The 22441-nt window shown below is 42.7% G+C and overlaps 1 pseudogene; it reads left to right on the forward strand.

The window, feature by feature from the left end:
* The first annotated feature begins 1223 nt into the window (after window positions 1-1223).
* Window positions 1224-22441, forward strand: part of LOC124012285 — a 179274-nt pseudogene continuing 158056 nt past the window's right edge.

A 22441-nucleotide genomic window follows, 5' to 3' on the forward strand; every position in this document is an offset into this window, starting at 1 on the left:
TTAATATCCATACTGTTTACATTAATTTACATTAATATCCATACTGTTTACATTGATACCCATACTGTTTACATTAATATCCATACTGTTTACATTAATATCCATACTGTTTACATTAATATCCATACTGTTTACATTGATATCCATACTGTTTACATTAATATCCATACTGTTTACATTAATATCCATACTGTTTACATTGATATCCATACTGTTTACATTAATATCCATACTGTTTACATTGATATCCATACTGTTTACATTAATATCCATACTGTTTACATTAATATCCATACGGTTTACATTAATATCCATACTGTTTACATTAATATCCATACTGTTTACATTAATATCCATGATTGTTGAGATCAGCGTATCCAAGTTTAAAACCACACAGATTTGGTCAGGAACCTGTAAGATGGCAGCTATCCACCTCTGCAGCACCATCCTGGATACCCCTGAGCCCAGGTTTAATATATTTTCACTACTTAGTTAACATACTTCTCACACTTCTTGAAAACTGTAAGCACCTTCCTTTGAAGGGCCTTGGCTTCGACGTAAATAGACTACCTCATTGCTTGTTAGATTGGATTAGAGCAGTGCACTTCTTCGGTTCTGATGCACGATCAACAGTATACCAGAAGAGGTCGCAATTTGCTTTGAAATCAGACGTAGTCCTCACTGTTGCGCTAATGCCGAGGGGAGAAGAGGAGAGGAGAGGAGGAGGGGTCGCAGGGGGATGGATTTGCTCTCCCTCTAGACGACATATCGGCTGACCCATACAGACTAACCCTAACCCTACAATATAAGTGGCTTTACATGTGTTTTCATTGCCAAAGCAAGTGGAATAGATAATAAACAAAAGTGAAATAAACAATACAAAATAAACAGTAAACATTACACCCAGAGAAGTTCCTAAAGAATAAAGACATTTCACATCTCATATTATGTCTATATACAGTGTTGTAACGATGTGCAAATAGTTAAAGTACAAACTGGGGAAAAAATAAACATAAATATAGGTTGTATTTACAACGGTGTTTGTTATTCGCTGGTTGTCTCTCTCTCTCTCTCTCTCTCTCTCTCTCTCTCTCTCTCTCTCTCTCTCTCTCTCTCTCTCTCTCTCTCTCTCTCTCTCTCTCTCTCTCACCAGCACCTTGCCAGCCTCTCGTGTCATTGGCCACCTGCTGTGAGCCAGTAGCGACTCCACAGTGACACCTTCACAGAGCAGAGTAAACAGGACAAATCGGTTCTCCCTATAGACCGCACTAACCAACCAGCGAACCAAAACAGTTTCTTATACCGGTCCAACCAGACTTCACGAGAAGTCTGATTATAGTAGCCCACCCAACCAGAGAGCTGATCAAACTTGACAACCTGCTGTTTTTTGTTTTGTTTGTTGTTACAGGCAGCAGGAGAGACAGTGCTCCTTGCTAGGCGACGGATCTAATCATTAACCTCGGTTAGTTTCCCCCTCATCGGAGGAGCCTCTTGGATGGATATATCATGGCTACGTTTGTCTGCAGGGTTCAGTTCTTAGACGATACCGATCCGTTCAACAGCACCAATTTCCCGGAGCCGACCCGACCACCGCACTACACGTTCCGAGAAGATATCCCTCTGATCAATCAGATAGCAGGAGTCCACCGGCTACTTCGAGCCCCGCATAAGGTTTGCAATGTTTTCATTTTTACCACACCTATTTTATTCTGGATTAATCCATTTCAATGTTCTTTTTGTTTATTCATATATAAACTTGGCAATGCCGTGTCAGTCACAAACTTTACCTATTTTTTTTTAAAGATCAACCGTGAACGCAGTTTGATTTTGCAGAAAGGCAAGGTTACTTGCGTGGCTGCAATCGTATTTGGTGCAACACACTTTAACACCGATGTCAAAGACACTCAATAGTATTTCTTTGACTATATTTGTCTCTCTCGTTTTTTTCTCCACGTATTTCACCACCGCAGCATATTTAGCTACAGACTGTGGTTTATCGTATTCCTGCATGACTTGTCGCCGGGTGGGTTTTCTATTCGTGTGTCACAGCGACAGGTGGGCGCGAGGCTTTAGTTTCGTTCAGCCAGCCCGATATATAACCGGATGAACGCGCGCTCCGACCCATTCATTAAAAAATACAAAATAACATTGACGGTCACGGGAAGAGTGATGTGGAGTCGGCATCTAAAGCACTCATATAGGTGTCTGAGATTATGCAAACCCTTGCTAGAATGTTGTGTGTGTGTGTGTTTGTATCTCAGTGCGTGTGACACACACACACACACACACACACACACACACACACACACACACACACACACACACACACACACACACACACACACACACACACACACACACACACACACACACACACACACACACACACACACACACACACACACACAGGGAGAGAGGGTCACACATGTCCAATACATCAGAATGGTTTTCCAGACCAGAAGTAATTCCGCAGCGAGGCCATCTTTAAAAGCCACAGAACAACTGTCAGATGTCCCTGAGAGTGAGGCGCAGACATCCTGATGACCTACTGTAGCCTGCACATGCATTGCCTTGTTGTTTGTGTTTGTAGCGTTCTTTTTTTAATTGAGTTATTAAGAATCGCGATTCCAGTCGCGGATGTTGAACAGCAAGTCATACGCTCTTAGAAGTGCTACTTAGAACCTAAACGGGTTCTTCGGCTGTTTTGCATAGGAGAACCCGTTTTGAATAACTATTTTGAGTTCCAGATAGAACCCTTGTCAGTTCCATGTTGAACCCTTTCCTCAGAGGGTCTACCAGGAAGCAAAAGGTTCTCCTAGGGGACAACTGAAGAACCCCCTTTTTGGAACCCTTTTGGTCTCGAGAGTGTAGAACTCCATAGAACCCTGTTCTAAAGTAGTGCACTACTACCCTATAGAACCTGGTCTAAAGTAGTGCACTACTACCCTATAGACCCTGGTCTAAAGTAGTGCACTACTACCCTATAGACCCTGGTCTAAAGTAGTGCACTACTACCCTATAGACCCTGGTCTAAAGTAGTGCACTACTACCCTATAGACCCTGGTCTAAAGTAGTGCACTACTACCCTATAGACCCTGGTATAAAGTAGTGCACTACTACCCTATAGAACCTGGTCTAAAGTAGTGCACTACTACCCTATAGACCCTGGTCTAAAGTAGTGCACTACTACCCTATAGACCCTGGTATAAAGTAGTGCACTACTACCCTATAGACCCTGGTCTAAAGTAGTGCACAGGTTATAAACTACCACATCAGGTTAGAACCTGGTCTGTCATAGCAACAAGTAGGATGGATGGATCACAGGGATCTCTCCCTATAGACCCTGGTCTCTCTGTAGTGCATTACTACCCTATAGACCCTGGTCTAAAGTAGTGCACTACTACCCTATAGACCCTGGTATAAAGTAGTGCACTACTACCCTCTAGACCCTGGTCTAAAGTCTCTGCACTACTACCCTATAGACCCTGGTCTAAAGTAGTGCACTACTACCCTATAGACCCTGGTCTAAAGTAGTCCTCACTCTCTCTCTCACTCTCTGGTCCTATAGACCCTGGTCTAAAGTAGTGCCCTACTACCCTATAGACCCTGGTCTAAAGTAGTGCACTACTCCCCCTCTCTAGACCCTCTCCCCTTCTCTCTCTCTCTGTTTGTCCTCCTCCTAACAATTAGTGCGTTCTGACCCTGAGATCTGTAACATGAGCCTAGTGTCCCAGAATGCCTGTGGGTTGGGCTGGACTCACAATACCTATAGACCCTGGTTTTTACTGCCTGATGATCACTTCTTCCTCTAGGTCCCTGGTCTCAGACAGAAACACTACTCACTAGTCCCCTACTAAACCCTATAACCCATGGAATGGTCTGAAAGTAGTGCACTACTACCGTTTAGACCCTTTTTTTTTTTTTGTGTCGTTAAAGTCTGTGCACTACGTGTTTACCCTATAGTAACCCTGGTCGAACCAAAGAAAGTAGTGCACTATTACCCTATAGACCCTGGTCCTCCAGACAACAGTAGGCAGACTACTACCCTATAGACCCTGGTCTAAAGTAGTGACAGACTACTACCCTATAGACCCTGGTCTAAAGTAGTGAACTACTACTACCCTATAGACCCTGGTCTAAAGTAGTGCACTACTACCCTATAGACCCTGGTATAAAGTAGTGCACTACTCCCTATAGACCCTGGTCTAAAGTAGTGCACTACTACCCTATAGACCCTGGTCTAAAGCTGTGAAGTAGCACTACATACCCTATAGACCCTGTCTAAAGTAGATTTGCATATTATAGGGTGCCATTTAGGATGATGTAGCTACATAAATATAAACTGTCTGTGATTAGGAACCATCACATCAGGTTATAAACTGACTGGTTAGGAACCATCACATCAGGTTATAAACTGTGTGATGTTACAGTAGATTTGCATATTATAGTGACCAATAGGACAGCTGTGAAGTATCAGGTTATAACCTGTCATAGGGTGTCATAGCAACATCTGTCTGGTTTAGTAGGATGGATGGATCACAGACATGGATCTCTTCAAATTGTGGTCTCTCTAGTCTCTGTCACAATTAACTCAACTTCACTAACTCTCTGTCTCATCGATTCTGTCTCGGTCTCTAGTCTCTTCTCTCTCTCAATCAAAAACTGCCTCTCAACTCTCTCTCTCCTCTCTCTCTCTCTCTCTCTCTCTCTCCTCTCAACTCTCTCATCTCTCTAGACTCAGTCTCTGTCTCCCCAACACCTCCGAGAATCTCTCTCTCTGAAAGGAGTCTCTGACTCTCTAACAACTCTCTCTCTCTCTCTCAAGCTGTCTCCCCAACACCACCGAGAATAAACATATTCAACTAGACATCTCTCTGTCTCTCCAACTCTCGAGAATAAACATCTGTCTCATGGAAGGAGTCTCTGTCCTCCCCTCTCTCTCTCGAGAATAAACATATTAACAACTAGACATGAAAGGAGTCTCTGTCCTCCCAACACCACAGAGAATAAACATATTAACAACTCTGAAAGGAGTCTCTCTCTCTCTCCCCTCACCTCTCATCTCTCTCTGAAAGGAGTCTCTCTCTCCTCAACACCTCGAGAATAAACATATTAACAACTAGACATCTCTCTCTGTCCTCCCCAACACTCTCTGTCTCAACTCTCTGTCTCGAGAATCTATTCTCTAGACATGAAAGGAGTCAAGCTCTCCTCCTCTCTCACCTGAATAAACATCTCTCTGACATCTCTCTGTCTCCCCTCTCTCTGAATCTCTTCTCTCAAGCTGTCCTCTCTCTCTCTCATATTAACAACTCATGAAAGGAGTCAAGCTGTCCTCCCCAACTCCCCTAAACTATTCTCTCTCTCTCTCTCTCTCCCAACACCACCGAGAATAAACATCTCTAACAACTAGACTGGAAGGAGTCTCTGTCCTCCCCAACACCTCGAGAATAAACTCTTCTCAACTAGACATGAAAGGAGTCAAGCTCTCCTCTCCCAACACCACCGAGAATAAACATATTAACAACTAGACATGAAAGGAGTCAAGCTCTCCTCTCCTCTCCCTCTCTCTCTCCCCCTCTCCCTCTCTCTCTCTCCCCTTCTCTCTCTCTCTGTTTGTCCTCCTCCTAAACATGTCATTATGAGACCGTGCGTTCTGATTGGCTGTTGCGCTGAGATCTGTAACATGTAAAAATATAGCCTAGTGTCCCAGAATGCCTGTGGGTTAGGGCTGGAGCCTCACAATACTTTGTTCTCCTTGCATTGGCTCTCTGTGGTTTTTACTGACCCTGATGATCACTTCTTCCTCTGTCTCCCCGGTCCTGTTGAGAGTCTCAGACGAGAATAAACACTACTCACTAGCATCCACCGTGACAGAGTAAACTCAAATCTAACCCACGGAATGGTCTGAAAGTGTGTGTGTGATTGTGTGTGTACGTGTGCATTCCACGTTCGTTTGTGTCTTGCTCTGTCTTTTTTTTTGGTGTGAGTTTAGGTCTGTGTCCACATGGTCACGTGTTTACATTTGTGTGAATGTTTTTTTTTAGCAGGTAAGTCTGGAATCATATTAACAACCAAAGACAACGTTATACAGAGAATAAACAACTAACCTAACCCTGAAACGCAAATCTAATCCCTGGCCAATCCCTTTGTCCTCCAGACAGACAGGCAGGCAGACGGACAGACAGACAGACAGACAGACAGACAGACAGACAGACAGACAGACAGACAGACAGACAGACAGACAGACAGACAGACAGACAGACAGACAGACAGACAGACAGACAGACAGACAGGCAGACGGACAGACGGACAGGCAGGGCAGCAGGGAAGCCGAGAGGTATACGAGTAGCTTAAAGCTTGAAGACTCCTTGTCCTCTCCTGTGTGTAGAAGCATTTGAAAGGTTTCCATTCTGGACTACACTTTTACATTATGACTCTGTTCAATTAACTCAGCAGGCAAAGTCACTAAACAGACACAAGTTACAGTAGACATATTATAGTGACCTAATAGGACAGCTGTGAAGTAGCTACAGTAGACTTATTATAGTGACCAATAGGACAGCTGTGATGTAGCTACAGTAGATTTGCATATTATAGTGACCAATAGGACAGCTGTGAAGTAGCTACAGTAGACATATTATAGTGACCAATAGGACAGCTGTGATGTAGCTACAGTAGATTTGCATATTATAGTGACCAATAGGACAGCTGTGATGTAGCTCCCAGTAGATTTGTCATATTATAGTAACCAATAGGACAGCTGTGATGTAGCTTTCAGTATACATATTATAGTGACCAATAGGACAGCTGTGAAGTAGCTACAGTAGATTTGCATCTTATAGTGACCAATAGGACAGCTGTGAAGTAGCTACAGTAGATTTGCATATTATAGTGACCAATAGGACAGCTGTGATGTAGCTACAGTAGATTTGCATATTATGTTTAGTGACCAATCTGTAGACAGCTGATGAAGTAGCTACAGTAGATTTGCATATTATAGTGACCAATAGGACAGCTGTGAAGTAGCTACAGTAGACATATTATAGTGACCAATAGGACAGCTGTGAAGTTTAGCAGGAGTTTCTCAGTAGATTTGCATATTATAGTGACCAAGTTTCTCAGCTGTGATGTTTAGCCAGCAGATTTGCATATTATAGTGACCAATAGTTTCTCTGTAGCCTGTTTAGGGCCAAGGAGTTACAGCTGTGATGTTTAGGGCTAGGAGTCTGATTTGCATATAAGGAGCAACCATGTTTAGGGACAGGAGTTTGATGTAGACTTGATGTTTAGGGCCTAGTTTACTAAGTCTCTGGCTCTGATGTTTAACAGTAGTTTCTCTGTCCTGTTGATGTTTAGTGGCCTCTCAGCATCAGATCTATAAGGAGTTGCAACTGACCTGTTTCAATGCACCACCCAGGGACTCTGGACTCATGATATTTCATGAGTTTCTCTGAACAGTTTAGGGATAGTCTTCAAATTGTGGTTCTTCTAGTCTCTTGTCACAATTATGTTTAGGGCCAGGAGTTTCCACTAACTCCTACTGTTTGCTCAGGAGTTTCTCACTGTTGATGTTTAGGGACCAGGAGTTTCTCTGTAACTGTTGATAGTTCTTCCCATCTCACAATGAACCAAAACTGCCTATTAACAACTAGACATGGAAGGAGTCAAGCTGTCCTCCCCTGTTGATGTTTAACACCACCGAGAATAAACATATTAACAACTAGACATGGAAGGAGTCAGGAGCTTTCTCTCCCCAACACCACCGAGAATAAACATATTAACAACTAGACATGAAAGGAGTCAAGCTGTAGCCTCCCCAACACCACCTGTTGAGAATAAACATATTAACAACTGTAGACATGGAAGGAGTTTCTCTGTCCTCCCCAACACTGTAGCCTGTTGAGAATAAACATATTAACAACTAGACATGAAGGAGTTTCTCAAGCCTGTCCTTTAGGGCAACAGTTTCTCACCTGTTGATGAATAAACATATTAACAACTAGACATGGAAGGAGTCAAGCTGTCCTCCCAACACCACCGAGAATAAACATATTAACAACTAGACATGAAAGGAGTCAAGCTGTCCTCCCCAACACCTGTTGATGAGAATAAACATATTAACAACTAGACATGAAAGGAGTCAGCCTGTTGCTGTCCTCCCCAACATGTTGATTAACAACTAGACATGGAAGGAGTCAAGCTGTCCTCCCCAACACCACCGAGAATAAACATATTAACAACTAGACATGAAAGGAGTCAAGCTGTCCTCCCCAACACCACCGAGAATAAACATATTAACAACTAGACATGGAAGGAGTCAAGCTGTCTCCCCAACACCACTGAGAATAAACATATTAACAACTAGACATGAAAGGAGTTTCAAGCTGTCCTCCCCAACACCACCGAGAATAAACATATTAACAACTAGACATAAAAAGGAGTCAAGCTGTCCTCCCCAACACCACCGAGAATAAACATATTAACAACTAGACATAAAAAGGAGTCAAGCTGTCCTCCCCAACACCACAGGGCGAGAATAAACATATTAACAACTAGACATGGAAGGAGTCAAAAACCTGTCCTCCCTGATCAACACCACCTGAGAATAAACATATTAACAACTAGACATAAAAAGGAGTCAGGGCTGTCCTCCCCAAAACCACCGAGAATAAACATATTAACAACTAGACATGAAAGGAGTCAGGGCTGTCCTATAAAACATATTAACAACTAGACATGGAAGGAGTCAAGCTGTCCTCCCCAACACCACCTGAGAATAAACATATTAACAACTAGACATGAAAGGAGTCAAGCTGTCCTCCCCAACACCACCGTAGAATAAACATAAAACCAGGTATTAACAACTAGACATATAAACCAGAAAGGAGTCAAGCTGTCCTCCCCAACACCACTGAGAATAAACATATTAACAACTAGACATGAAAGGAGTCAAGCTGTCCTCCCTGATCATATAAAACATATTAACAACTAGACATAAAAAGGAGTCAAGCTGTCCTCATATAAAACACCATATAAAACCAGGAGAATAAACATATTAACAACTAGACAAAAGGAGTCAAGCTGTCCTTCAGGGCCACCGAGAATAAACATATTAACAACTAGACATGAAAGGTAGTCAAGCTGTCCTCCCCAACACCACCAAGAATAAACATATTAACAACTAGACATGGAAGGAGTCAGGGCTGTCCTCCCCAACACCACTGAGAATAAACATATTAACAACTAGACATGAAAGGAGTCAAGCTGTCCTCCCCAACACCACAGAGAATAAACAGTTGTTTTTTTCATGGACAAAACCAGGTAGTTTCCATCAAAAAAGCATTAGTGTTCCAGAACATCTTCCTCTGTGGTTCCAGGGCTGATCATGGAAACGTTGACCAAAATCATATAAAACACATTGTTCAGGGCTGATCATATAAAACCGTACGCACACACACACACACACACAGTTCACTGATCATATAAAACCAGGTAGTTTCAGGGCTGATCATATAAAACCAGGTAGTTTACAGGGCTGATCACATAAAACCAGGTACAGGGCTGACATATAAAACCAGGTAGTTTCAGGGCTGATCATTTTAAAACACAGGTAGTTTGATGTCCAGGGCTGATCATATAAAACCAGGTAGTTTGATGTTTAGGGCTGATCATATAAAACCATGTAGTTTAGTGTTAGGGCTGATCAACCTAAAACGTTAGTTTGATGTCCAGGGCTGATTATAAAACCATGTGTGGTGATGTTGCTGTTTAAAACATGTAGTTTAGTGTTACGGCTGATCCTAAAACCAGGTAGTTTCCCTCCTGATCATTTAAAACCAGGTAGTTTCCCTGATCATATAAAACCTAGTTTGTTTCAGGGCTGATCATATAAAACCAGGTAGTTTCCTCCCTCATTTAAAACCAGGTAGTTTCCCTCCCTGATCCCTAAAACCCTCCCTCCCTCCCTGATCCCTCCCTCCTAGTTTCTGTTCTCTGTCTCTCTCTAGTTTCCTCCCTGATCTAAAACCAGGTAGTTTGCCTCCCTGATCATATCCAGGTAGTGTTCTCTCAGCTTGTTAGTTTCAGGAGTCTCTCAGTTTTGATGTTCAGGGCTGATCCTCCCAGGTAGTTTAATGTTCTCTCATTTAAAACCTTTTCACTGGAAAACCAGGGTAAATAGGGCTGATCATTAAACAAGTGTTATCATTTAAAACCAGACTTACTATTTGTTAGGCAGTACGGGGTTTAGGGCTTTCTTCACAAACTGGGGCCAGGTAGTTTGTTTGGGGATTCTCATGATGAGAGAGTGTTGAGGTAGTTTTGTTCAGGGCTGGTTCCTGCTTAATCTGTAAAACCTGGAGAGTTTATGATGTCTTGTGTTTAGGGCCAGGAGATTTTCTGTAGCTTGTTGATGTTTAGGGCCAGGAGTTTCTCTGTAGACTGATGATGTTTAGGGCCTAGGAGTTTCTCTGATTATCAGGATGTTTGATGGCCAGGAGTTTATCTGTTTAGCTTGTCGATGTTTAGGGCCAGGAGTTTCTCTGTCAGGGCTTGTCGGTAGTTTGATGTCCAGGAGTTGATCATATAAAAGCCTGTCGATGTTTAGATGGCCAGGGTTTCATATAAAACCTGTAGACTGTTGATGTTTAGGGCCTGGAGTTTCTCTGTAGCCTGTTGATGTTTAGGGCCAGGTAGTTTCTCTATAAAACCTGTTGATGTTTAGTGGCCAGGAGTTTCTCTGTAAAACCAGGTAGTTTGCCAGGATTCATATAAAACCAGGTAGTTTGATGTCCAGGGCTGATCATATAAAACCAGGTAGTTTGATGTTTAGGGCAGGAGTTTCTCTGTAGTTTGATGTCCAGGGCTGATCATATAAAACCAGGAGTTTCTCTGTAGCCTGTTTAGGGCCAGGTAGTTTCTCTGTAGCCTGTTGTGTTTAGGGCCAGGAGTTTCTCTGTAGACTGTTGATGTTTAAAACCAGGGGCCTAAAACCAGGTAGTTTCTCTTCAGGGCTGATCATTTAGGGCCAGGAGTTTCTCTGTAAAGCCTGTTGATGTTTAGGGCCTGATCATATAAAACCAGGTAGTTTTCTGTAGCCTGATGATGTTTAGGGCCAGGAGTTTCTCTGTAGCCTGTTCATGTTTAGGGCCAGGTAGTTTCTCTGTAGCCTGTTGATGTTTAGGGCCAGGAGTTTCTCTTAGCCTGTTGATGTTTAGGGCCAGGAGTTTCTCTGTAGGCTGTAAAACCAGATGTTTCAGGGCTGATCATATAAAACCAGGTAGTTTAGTTTCTAAAACCAGGTAGTTTCAGGGCTGATCATATAAAACCAGGTGTTTGATGTTTCATATAAAACCAGGTAGGGCCAGGAGTTTCTAAAACCAGGTAGTTTGTGTTCAGCCTGTTATAAAACCAGGAGTTTCATATAAAACCTGTAGCCTGTTGTGTTTAGGGCCAGGAGTTTCTCTGTTTCAGGGCTGATCATATAAAACCAGGTAGTTTGATGTTTAGGGCCTGGAGTTTCAGGGCTTCATATAAAACCAGGTAGTTTAGATCATTTAAAACCTTTTGATGTTCCAGGGCTGATCATATAAAACCAGGTAGTTTTTGAAGCCTGTTCGATGTTTAGGCTGATCATATAAAACCAGTAGTTTAGTTTCTCTGTAGACTGATCATTGATGTTTAGGGGCCAGGAGTTTCTCTGTAGCCTTTGATGTTTAGGGCCAGGGTTTCTAAAACCTGTAGCCTGTTGATGTTTAGGGCCTGAGTTTCTCTGTAGCCTGTTGATGTTTAGGGCCTGAGTTTCTCTAGTTTAGCCTGTTGTAGTTTGATGTCCAGGGCCAGGAGTTTCTCTGTAGCCTTTGATGTTTAGGGCTGATCATATAAAACCAGGTAGTTTCTCTGTGTTCCTGTTGATGTTTAAAGTTTCTCTGTAGCCTAGTTGATGTTTCAGGCTGATCATATAAAACCAGGAGTTTCTCTGAGCCTGTTTCAGGCTGATCATATAAAACCAGGAGTTTCTCTGTAGCCTGTTGTGTTTAGGGCTGATCATTTAAAACCAGGATGTTTCTCTGTAGGGCTGTTGAGGTAGTTTAGGATGCCAGGAGTTTCTCTGTAGCTTTCAGGGCTGATTTAAAACCAGGTAGTTTCTCATAAAAAACCTAGTCGATGTTTAGGGCCAGGAGTTTCTCTGTAAAACTGTTTCAGGGCTGATCATTTAGGGCCAGGTAGTTTCTCTTCAGGCCTGATCATATGATGTTTAGGCCCAGGGCTTTCTCTGTAAAGCCTGTTTCAGGGCTGATTTTAAAACCAGGTAGAGTTTAGGGCTGATCTGTAAAACCAGGTAGTTTGATGATGTTTAAAACCAGGTAGTTTTGTTCAGGGCTGATCCTGTTTCAGGGCTGATCATATAAAACCAGGTAGTTTCTCTGTAAAACCTGTTTCAGGGCCATCATTTAAAACCAGTACTTTGATGTTTAGGGCTGATCATTTAAACCTAGTTTGATGTTTCAGGGCTGATCATATAAAACCAGGAGTTTCTCTGTCAGGCTGATTGATGTTTAGGGCCAGGGCTGATTATAAAACCTGTAGCCTTTGATGTCCAGGGCTGATCAGTTTCTCTGTAGTTTGACTGTTCAGGGCTGATCATTAAAACCAGGTAGTTTCTCTGTAGCCTGTTGTGTTTAGGGGGCCAGGTAGTTTCTCTGATCATATAAAACCAGGTAGTTGATGTTCAGGGCTGATCTGGTAGTTTCAGGGCTGATCATATAAAACCTGTTGATGTTTATGGCCAGGGCTGATTTCTCTGTAGCCTGTTGATGTTTAGGGCCAGGAGTTTCCTGTAGTTTGTGTTTCAGGGCTGATCATATAAAAAAACCAGGTTTAGTTTCAGGGCTGATCATATAAAACCAGGTAGTTTAGTGTTCAGGGCTGATCATATAAAACCAGGTAGTTTCTGATCATATAAAACCAGGTAGTTTGTGTTCAGGGCTGATCATATAAAACCAGGTAGTTTCAGGGCTGATCATATAAAACCAGGTAGTTTGTTTCAGGGCTGATCATATAAAACCAGGTAGTTTAGTTTCTCTGTAAAACAGGTAGTTTGATGGGCTGATCATATAAAACCAGGATTTTCAGGGCTGATCATATAAAACCTGTTTAGGGCCTGAGTTTCTCAGGTAGCAGGGCTGATGTTTAAACCAGGTAGTTTCAGGGCTGATCATATAAAACCAGGTAGTTTAGTGTTCAGGGCTGATCATATAAAACCAGGTAGTTTGCTGATGTTATAAAACCAGGTAGTTTCAGGGCTGATCTGATCATATAAAACCAGGTAGTTTAATGTTTCAGGCTGATCATATAAAACCAGGTAGTTTAATGGGCTGATCATATAAAACCTGTAGTTTGTTTCAGGGCTGATCATATAAAACCAGGTAGTTTCAGGGATCATATAAAACCTCTGTCATATAAAACCAGATAGTTTCAGGGCTGATCATTTAAAACCAGGTAGTTTCTGGGCTGATCATATAAAACCAGGTAGTTTAGTGTTCAGGCCTGATCATATAAAACCAGGTAGTTTCAGGGCTGATCATATAAAACCAGGTAGTTTGAGGGCTGATCATATAAAACCAGGTAGTTTCAGGGCTGATCATATAAAACCAGGTAGTTTAGTGTTCAGGGCTGATCATATAAAACCAGGTAGTTTCAGGGCTGATCATATAAAACCAGGTAGTTTCAGGGCTGATCATTTAAAACCAGGTAGTTTGATGTCCAGGGCTGATCATATAAAACCAGGTAGTTTGATGTTTAGGGCTGATCATATAAAACCATGTAGTTTAGTTTCAGGGCTGATCATATAAAACCATGTAGTTTGATGTCAGGGCTGATCATATAAAACCATGTAGTTTGATGTCCAGGGCTGATCATATAAAACCAGTTGGAGTGTTCAGGGCTGATCATATAAAACCAGGTAGTTTAGTGTTCAGGGCTGATCATTTAAAACCAGGTAGTTTCAGGGCTGATCATATAAAACCAGTTTAGATGTTCAGGGCTGATCATATAAAACCAGGTAGTTTCAGGGCTGATCATATAAAACCAGGTAGTTTGATGTTCAGGGCTGATCATATCAGGTAGTTTCAGGGCTGATCATATAAAACCAGGTAGTTTCAGGGCTGATCATTTGGTAGTTTCAGGGCTGATCATTTAAAACCAGGTAGTTTGGTGTTCAGGGCTGATCAGTTATGTCAGGGCTGATCATATAAAACCAGGTAGTTTCAGGGCTGATCATATAAAACCAGGTAGTTTCAGGGCTGATCATAAAACCAGGTAGTTTAATGTTCAGGCTGATCATTTAAAACCAGGTAGTTTAATGTTCAGGGCTGATCATTTAAAACCAGGTAGTTTGATGTTCAGGGCTGATCATATAAAACCAGGTAGTTTCAGGGCTGATCATATAAAACCAGGTAGTTTCAGGGCTGATCATTTAAAACCAGGTAGATTTCAGGGCTGATCATATAAAACCAGGTAGTTTGGTGTTCAGGGCTGATCATATAAAACCAGGTAGTTTCAGGGCTGATGATATAAAACCAGGTAGTTTCAGGGCTGATCATTTAAAACCAGGTAGTTTCAGGGCTGATCATATAAAACCAGGTAGTTTCAGGGCTGATCATATAAAACCAGGTAGTTTCAGGGCTGATCATATAAAACCAGGTAGTTTCAGGGCTGATCATTTAAAACCAGGTAGTTTAGTTTTCAGGGCTGATCATATAAAACCAGGTAGTTTTTCAGGGCTGATCATATAAAACCAGGTAGTTTGAGGTTTTCAGGGCTGATCATATAAAACCAGGTAGTTTGATGTTCAGGGCTGATCATTTAAAACCAGGTAGTTTTTCAGGGCTGATCATATAAAACCAGGTAGTTTGTGTCAGGGCTGATCATATAAAACCAGGTAGTTTATTCAGGGCTGATCATATAAAACCAGGTAGTTTCAGGGCTGATCATATAAAACCAGGTAGTTTAGTTTTCAGGGCTGATCATATAAAACCAGGTAGTTTCAGGGCTGATCATATAAAACCAGGTAGTTTTGTTTCAGGGCTGATCATATAAAACCAGGTAGTTTCAGGGCTGATCATATAAAACCAGGTAGTTTTGTGTTCAGGGCTGATCATATAAAACCAGGTAGTTTCAGGGCTGATCATATAAAACCAGGTAACCAGGGCTGATCATTTAAAACCAGGTAGTTTGATGTCCAGGGCTGATCATATAAAACCAGGTAGTTTGATGTCCAGGGCTGATCATATAAAACCAGGTAGTTTGATGTTCAGGGCTGATCATATAAAACCAGGTAGTTTGATGTTCAGGGCTGATCATATAAAACCAGGTAGTTTGATGTCCAGGGCTGATCATATAAAACCAGGTAGTTTGATGTCCAGGGCTGATCATATAAAACCAGGTAGTTTGATGTCCAGGGCTCCAGGGCTGATCATATAAAACCAGGTAGTTTGATGTCCAGGGCTGATCATATAAAACCAGGTAGTTTGATGTCCAGGGCTGATCATATAAAACCAGGTAGTTTGATGTCCAGGGCTGATCATATAAAACCATGTAGTTTGATGTCCAGGGCTGATCATATAAAACCAGGTAGTTTGATGTCCAGGGCTGATCATATAAAACCAGGTAGTTTGATGTCCAGGGCTGATCATATAAAACCAGGTAGTTTGATGTTCAGGGCTGATCATATAAAACCAGGTAGTTTGATGTCCAGGGCTGATCATATAAAACCAGGTAGTTTGATGTCCAGGGCTGATCATATAAAACCAGGTAGTTTGATGTCCAGGGCTGATCATATAAAACCAGGTAGTTTGATGTCCAGGGCTGATCATATAAAACCATGTAGTTTGATGTCCAGGGCTGATCATATAAAACCAGGTAGTTTGATGTCCAGGGCTGATCATATAAAACCAGGTAGTTTGATGTCCAGGGCTGATCATATAAAACCATGTAGTTTGATGTCCAGGGCTGATCATATAAAACCATGTAGTTTGATGTCCAGGGCTGATCATATAAAACCATGTAGTTTGATGTTCAGGCTGATCATAGGCTAATCATAGGCGACAGTATTTATAAGGCTACAGTATTTATAAGGCTACAGTATTTATAAGGCTACAGTATTTATACGGCTACAGTATTTATAAGGCTAGTATTTATAAGGCTACAGTATTTATAAGGCTACAGTATTTATAAGGCTACAGTATTTATAAGGCTACAGTATTTATAAGGCTAGAGTATTTATACGGCTACAGTATTTATACGGCTACAGTATTTATAAGGCTACAGTATTTATAAGGCTACAGTATTTATACGGCTACAGTATTTATACGGCTACAGTATTTATAAGGCTACAGTATTTATAAGGCTAGAGTATTTATACGGCTAGAGTATTTATACGGCTACAGTATTTATAAGGCTACAGTATTTATAAGGCTAGAGTATTTATACGGCTACAGTATTTATAAGGCTACAGTATTCATAAGGCTACAGTATTTATACGGCTACAGTATTTATAAGGCTAGTATTTATAAGGCTAGTATTTATACGGCTACAGTATTTATAAGGCTAGTATTTATAAGGCTAGTATTTATAATGCTAGTATTTATACGGCTACAGTATTTATAAGGCTAGTATTTATAAGGCTAGTATTTATAAGGCTAGTATTTATACGGCTACAGTATTTATAACGGCTACAGTATTTATAAGGCTAGTATTTATAAGGCTAGTATTTATAAGGCTACAGTATTTATACGGCTACAGTATTCATACGGCTAGTATTTATAAGGCTAGTATTTATTAGGCTAGTATTTATAAGGCTACAGTATTTTTAAGGCTAATATTTATAAGGCTAGTATTTATAAGGCTAGTATTTATAAGGCTAGTATTTATACGGCTACAGTATTTATAAGGCTAGTATTTATAAGGCTAGTATTTATAAGGCTACAGTATTTATACGGCTACAGTATTTATAAGGCTAGTATTTATACGGCTACAGTATTTATAAGGCTAGTATTTATAAGGCTAGTATTTATACGGCTACAGTATTTATAAGGCTAGTATTTATAAGGCTAGTATTTATAAGGCTAGTATTTTTAAGGCTAGTATTTATACGGCTACATTATTTATAAGGCTACAGTATTTTTAAGGCTAGTATTTATAAGGCTAGTATTTCTGTGGAGAGTGAAATGGGAATGGCGACATGCAGAGTGGGATTCATCCCAAATGGTTCCCTATGTGTCCTGGTCTAAAATAGTACACTACTACCCTATACTCATTGTCGGACATCAAAAAGTGGTCTCGTGTGGAGATTAGTCCCATGCCATCTGTTGGTTAGATCCAGCTTCAATCCCAAATGATAAAAGCCACCATCTATCGTCAATGATGGAATAAGCTGCTCTCTATGCCTTTTTTACATCTGAAATTGAAGTCTCAGACAGCAATTTATTATTTAACTAGTAAACTAAACTAGTGTCATAGTGAGTTTCGGTGATAATCCACAACAGAATGGTGACTGGTTGGTTGGTAGTTAAATCCTGTCCATTGGGAAACCCACCCATGTTGGCATCATGCAAAATTTGATTGATTCTATTTCTTCAAGAGACACCACAGTGTTGGGGTTTTAAGGTTAGGGTTAGTGGTTTTAATGCACCATACTTCCAACCCGTATGTCTGACCAGACTGTCACTGGGAGGGCCAGTAGAGTTTATGGGGTTAGTGGTTTAATACCCCTCATTTCAAAAACACCAAACGTCTGTCCTTTCCGGTATAGCTAGCTAGTGAACGGAACACTTGGGGCCAGTTGAGTTTTCGCTGTTCCATCTGTACTGATCTGTACATGGGCACTCTGTAGCTACGGCTAGCAGGCTGGGTCACACCCTCTCTGTTGCTACGGCAAGAAGGCTGGGTCACAGCCTCGCTGTAGCTACGGCTAGCAGGCTGGGTCACACCCTCTCTGTAGCTACGGCAAGAAGGCTGGGTCACAGCCTCTCTGTAGCTATGGCAAGAAGGCTGGGTCACAGCCTCGCTGTAGCTACGGCTAGCAGGCTGGGTCACACCCTCTCTGTAGCTACGGCTAGCAGGCTGGGTCACACCCTCTCTGTAGCTACGGCAAGAAGGCTGGGTCACAGCCTCTCTGTAGCTACGGCTAGCAGGCTGGGTCACACCCCCTCAGTAGCTACTGTTAGCACCCTCTCTGTAGCTACGGCTAGCAGGCTGGGTCACACCCTCTCTATAGCTATGGCTAGCACCCTCTCTGTAGCTACGGCTAGCACCCTCTCTGTATCTATGGCTAGCACCCAATCTGTAGCTACGGCAAGCACCCTCTCTGTAGCTACGGCAAGCACCCTTTCTGTAACTACGGCTAGCACCCTCTCTGTAGCTACGGCAAGCACCCTTTCTGTAACTACGGCTAGCACCCTCTCTGTAGCTACGGCTAGTGGGCTGGGTCACACCCTCTCTGCAGCTACGGCTAGCAGGCTGGGTCACAGCCTCTCTGTAGCTACGGCTAGCAGGCTGGGTCACAGCCTCTCTGCAGCTACGGCTAGCAGGCTGGGTCACAGTCTCTCTGTAGCTACGGCTAGCATGCTGGATCACAGCCTCTCTGTAGCTACGGCTAGCATGCTGGGTCACACCCTCTCTGTAGCTACAGCTAGCAGGCAGGGTTACAGCCTCTGTAGCTACGGCTAGCAGGCTGGGTCACAGCCTCTGTAGCTACGGCTAGCAGGCTCGGTCACAGCCTCTGTAGCTACGGCTAGCAGGCTGGGTCACAGCCTCTCTGTAGCTATGGCTAGCAGGCAGGGTTACAGCCTCTGTAGCTACGGCTAGCAGGCTGGGTCACAGCCTTTCTGTAGCTACGGCTAGCAGGCAGGGTTACAGCCTCTGTAGCTACGGCTAGCATGCAGGGTTACAGCCTCTGTAGCTACGGCTAGCAGGCTGGGTCACAGCCTCTCTGTAGCTACGGCTAGCAGGCTGGGTTACAGCCTCTTAGCTACGGCTAGCATGCAGGGTTACAGCCTCTGTGTCTAGCAGGCTGGGTCACACCCTCTCTGTAGCTACGGCTAGCAGGCTGGGTCACAGCCTTTCTTTAGCTATGTCTAGCAGGCTGGGTCACAGCCTTTCTTTAGCTATGGCTAGCAGGCTGGGTCACAGCCTTTCTTTAGCTATGTCTAGCAGGCTGGGTCACAGCCTCTCTACGGCTAGCAGGCTGGGTCCCAGCAGGGTTAAATATAGATATGCTATGTATAGTCTGTGAGCTTTTCCATTTGTCCCTCTGTCTGTCTCTGTGTGAGGGAGAGTGACCCTGCTGCTCGGTGGGTCTTGTGATCTGAGGGTTCATTGTGGACAATGTCACCATGCAGCTGGACTGGACAGCACGGTAGAGCAGCATAGGAAAGTGGACATCGAAGACACATTAGGTCAGGTAGTGAAGGGGAACTAATATATGAAAGCCATTCCGCTGTCCTGACCTGGTTGGCTATATATCCAGTAGTAAAAAACAATTTGGTCTTTGATTCAAAACAATACACATTTGGTTTACCCTTCGAGGTAGTCTAAAACAACTACCTTCACTTTCACATATTCCACTGCTTCTCACTACAGCAGGGAACCGTGAATTAAACTGTTCAGTTTTATAGTTCTTCAGTATTCAGCCAGTCAATATTCCACTGCTTTTCACTACAGCAGGGAACCGTGAATTAAACTGTTCAGTTTTATAGTTCTTCAGTATTCAGCCAGTCAATATTCCACTGCTTCTCACTACAGCAGGGAACCATGACGCACCTGTTGTGGCCTTTTACTGGTGCTGTCTCTGTATGGTGCTGTCTCTACGGTGCTGTCTCTGTATGGTGCTGTCTCTACGGTGCTGTCTCTGTATGGCTCTGTCTCTACGGTGCTGTCTCTGTATGGCTCTGTCTCTACGGTGCTGTCTCTGTATGGTGCTGTCTCTACGGTGCTGTCTCTACAGTGCTGTCTTTACGGTGCTGTCTCTACTGTGCTGTCTCTACAGTGCTGTCTCTACTGTGCTGTCTCTACGGTGCTGTCTCTGTATGGTGCTGTCTCTGTATGGTGCTGTGTATATGGTGCTGTCTCTATATGGTGCTGTCTCTATATGGTGCTGTCACATCATGGTGCTGTCTCTGTATAGTGCTGTCTCTGAATGGTGCTATAAAGAGACAGCACCATATAGAGACAGCACATATAGAGACAGCACCATATAGAGACAGCACCATGATGTCACAGCACCATATAGAGACAGCACCATAGAGACAGCACCATAATGTCACAGCACCATATAGACACAGCACCATAAAGGATCAGCACCATGCTGTCCCTATATGGTGCTGTCTCTATATGGTGCTGTCTCTATATGGTGCTGTGACATCATGGTGCTGTCTCTATATGGTGCTGTCTCTATATGGTGCTGTGACATCATGGTGCTGTCTCTATATGGTGCTGTCTCTATATGTTGCTGTCTCTATATGGTGCTGTCTCTATATGGTGCTGTTTCTATATGGTGCTGTCTCTATATGGTGCTGTCTCTATATGTTGCTGTCTCTATATGGTGCTGTTTCTATATGGTGCTGTCTCTATATGGTGCTGTCTCTATATGGTGCTGTCCCTATATGGTGCTGTCTCTATATGGTGCTGTCCCTTTATGGTGCTGTCTCTATATGGTGCTGTCTCTATATGGTGCTGTCCCTTTATGGTGCTGTCTCTATGTGGTGCTGTCTCTATATGGTGCTGTCTCTATATGGTGCTGTCTCTATATGGTGCTGTCTCTATATGGTGCTGTCTCCATATGGCGCTGTCTCTATATGGTGCTGTCTCTATATGGTGCTGTCACATCATGGTGCTGTCTCTATATGGTGCTGTCTCTATATGGTGCTGTCTCTATATGGTGCTGTCTCTATATGGTGCTGTCTCTATATGGTGCTGTCACATCATGGTGCTGTCTCTATATGGTGCTGTCTCTATATGGTGCTGTCTCTATATGGTGCTGTCACATCATGGTGCTGTCTCTATATGGTGCTGTCTCTATATGGTGCTGTCTCTATATGGTGCTGTCTCTATATGGTGCTGTCATATCATGGTGCTGTCTCTATATGGTGCTGTCTCTATATGGTGCTGTCTCTATATGGTGCTGTCTCTATATGGTGCTGTCTCTATATGGTGCTGTCCCTGGATGTGGAATTTGCTTGTTGTCTGTCCCAAATGGCACCCTATTCCCTATATAGTGGTACTACTATAGACCAGAGCCCTATTCCCTATATAGTGGTACTACTATAGACCAGAGCCCTATTCCCTATATAGTGGTACTACTATAGACCAGAGCCCTATTCCCTATATAGTGGTACTACTTTAGACCAGAGCCCTATTCCCTATATAGTGGTACTACTTTAGACCAGAGCCCTATTCCCTATATAGTGGTACTACTATAGACCAGAGCCCTATTCCCTATATAGTGGTACTACTATAGACCAGAGCCATGTTCCCTATATAGTGGTACTACTATAGACCAGAGCCATGTTCCCTATATAGTGGTACTACTATAGACCAGAGCCCTATTCCCTATATAGTGGTACTACTATAGACCAGAGCCCTATTCCCTGTATAGTGGTACTACTATAGACCAGAGCCCTATTCCCTATATAGTGGTACTACTATAGACCAGAGCCCTATTCCCTATATAGTGGTACTACTATAGACCAGAGCCCTATTCCCTATATAGTGGTACTACTATAGACCAGAGCCCTATTCTCTATATAGTGGTACTACTATAGACCAGAGCCCTATTCCCTATATAGTTTTACTACTATAGACCAGAGCCCTATTCCCTATATAGTGGTACTACTATAGACCAGAGCCCTATTCCCTATATAGTGGTACTACTATAGACCAGAACCCTATTCCCTATATAGTGGTACTACTTTAGACCAGAACCCTATTCCCTATATAGTGGTACTACTTTAGACCAGAACCCTATTCCCTATATAGTGGTACTACTATAGACCAGAGCCCTATTCCCTATATAGTGGTACTACTTTAGACCAGAACCCTATTCCCTATATAGTGGTACTACTATAGACCAGAGCCCTATTCCCTATATAGTGCACTACTTTAGACCAGAGCCCTATGGAACCCTGTTCCCTATATAGTGGTACTACTTTAGACCAGAGCCCTATGGAACCCTATTCCCTATATAGTGCACTACTTTAGACCAGAGACCATGGAACCCTATTCCCTATATAGTGCACTACTTTAGACCAGAGCCCTGGAACCCTGTTCCCTATATAGTGGTACTACTTTAGACCAGAACCCTATGGAACCCTATTCCCTATATAGTGGTACTACTTTAGACCAGAGCCCATTGAACCCTATTCCCTATATAGTGCACTAC

Source organism: Oncorhynchus gorbuscha, linkage group LG24 (assembly GCF_021184085.1).
Source record: "Oncorhynchus gorbuscha isolate QuinsamMale2020 ecotype Even-year linkage group LG24, OgorEven_v1.0, whole genome shotgun sequence".
In the NCBI taxonomy this organism is placed as follows: Eukaryota; Metazoa; Chordata; class Actinopteri; order Salmoniformes; family Salmonidae; genus Oncorhynchus; species Oncorhynchus gorbuscha.